The 674-nt window shown below is 41.5% G+C and overlaps 1 non-coding gene across 1 annotated transcript; it reads left to right on the top strand.

Moving 5' to 3' along the window:
• Nucleotides 1-264: 264 nt before the first annotated feature.
• trnat-ugu (transfer RNA threonine (anticodon UGU)) lies at nt 265-337 on the top strand. Its single transcript has one exon. It is a non-coding gene; the product is annotated as a tRNA-Thr (tRNA).
• Nucleotides 338-674: the final 337 nt, after the last annotated feature.

Below are 674 nucleotides of genomic sequence, written 5' to 3'. Positions count from 1 at the left end.
AATAGTGTTCAGAACCACTGTGAACCTACTCATTTTAAAGAAAGAACAAAGTCGTCCATTGTCGCGGGTGACCATCATTCTGACGCAATTATCTCAACTCCCTGCTGCTCCTGTTCCCTGTGGTAGTCTATCAACTAGCCCAATGAGTCCTCTCTCATCTGAGAAATATATTCATTATCTATACGGTAATATGAATACATATGACCTGGCTCCTACCTCCTGCTATCCACGCTACGGGTACGACTGGTTCTCTCTACCAACTGAGCCATGTGGCTCAGTTGGTAGAGCATGGTGTTTGTAACGCCAGGGTTGTGGGTTCGATTCCCACGGGGGACCAGTACAGAGAAAAAAATGTATGAAATGTGTGCATTCACTACTATAAGTCGCTCTGGATAAGAGTGTCTGCTAAACGACAAAAAAAAGTAAAATGTCTGTTAGTCGTGTTCATATTCTCTATTGGTAATTATCTCCACCCTCTTGAAGGTCAAAACGCTTCTTAGTGAAAGAAGGGGTGAGAGAAAATAAATTATTTTATTGAATTTAGTATTCAATAAAACTTGACTGAGGGTAATGGGCCATTGTGGGAATATGTTGTGTTCTCTGCGAGTCAACATCAATGTGTATCTGAGGACCTGAGCTTGAGTAGTTGTTAACGATGTGTTGGCATCTTAAAG

Source organism: Salmo salar, chromosome ssa08, assembly GCF_905237065.1.
Source record: "Salmo salar chromosome ssa08, Ssal_v3.1, whole genome shotgun sequence".
In the NCBI taxonomy this organism is placed as follows: Eukaryota; Metazoa; Chordata; class Actinopteri; order Salmoniformes; family Salmonidae; genus Salmo; species Salmo salar.
The sequence above is the reverse complement of the archived record's forward strand: the minus strand, read 5'-3'. Positions and strand labels throughout refer to the sequence as shown.